Raw genomic sequence first — 1,075 nt, 5'->3', positions numbered from 1 at the left:
CGAGGGCGGCGGGGCGACGGTGGTGTCGGGGCGGCGCTGGCGACGGTGGTGTGGACGGGGCGGCGCTGGTGTCGGGGCGGCGTCGAGGGCGGCGGGGCGGCGGCGTCGGGAGATGAGAGGGGAAGGGGATCGCGGGCGAGGGCGAGGGAGAGAGAGGGGATCGATACGAAGTAGGGGCGGCACAATACTAATGGCGCACCACCCCTCGGTGCGCCATAAGTACATACATGCTAATGGCGCACCTCACCCAGGTACGCCATTAGTATTTTTTTTTACTTCTGCTCGAGCCAACAGGTTATCTACCACCTGACCTGATACACATCAAGTCTTCTCTACTAGCTCGACTGGTCAGTAGCTAGTTCTCACACCAGGAGGTCTTGGGTTCAATTCCTAAGCTCCATGATTTTTTTATGCATTTAAAATGCTGTTTGATACTTATTTGTGTTTAAATATGTTCAAACTTGTTTAAATCATAACAGTAATATTTTTTTATAAGACAGTAATAATTTTTTAAAAAATATCATCAAACAGTAATGCATGCCGGTGGAGCGGGGGAGGGTGCGGGGGGTGCGGGGGGTCGGCGGCGGCGGTTGAGTAGGGGAGGGGTGCGGGGGTCGGCTGCGGCGGTTGAGTAGGGGAATCGAGGGTGCGGGCGGTCGGCGGCGGCGGCCGGTGGATCGGATCTGACGAGGTGGGATAGCGATCGAGATGGAGGGGGATCGAGATCGAGTGTCCATGAAATTAAAAAATATTCATGATAGTTCAAAAAGTGCCCATGAAATACAATCGAGAAATGAAGTCTACGATTTAAATACAATCGATCTTAGCTAGCTATCTCTTCACAATCTTCTTGCCCTTCTTTTTCGCAAATGGAGTTCTTCTATGGAATGGACGTCCTTTAGGTAGGGTGGTCCTGCTTCTTCTTGTGGTGTATGCTGCTACTTCATCATCGTCGTCATGTTCGATCCTCGGGTCGCCGTACTTGTCGCAGTCTTGCTCATTGGCTACTCCATCCATTCCGATGATCTTTCTTTTGCCTCTCCTCACGACAACACGACTGGGCTTTGGCGGGTCG

The sequence above is a fragment of the Triticum dicoccoides genome, chromosome 2B, assembly GCF_002162155.2.
Source record: "Triticum dicoccoides isolate Atlit2015 ecotype Zavitan chromosome 2B, WEW_v2.0, whole genome shotgun sequence".
Classification (NCBI taxonomy): domain Eukaryota; kingdom Viridiplantae; phylum Streptophyta; class Magnoliopsida; order Poales; family Poaceae; genus Triticum; species Triticum dicoccoides.
Note: the sequence above shows the minus strand (reverse complement) of the source record.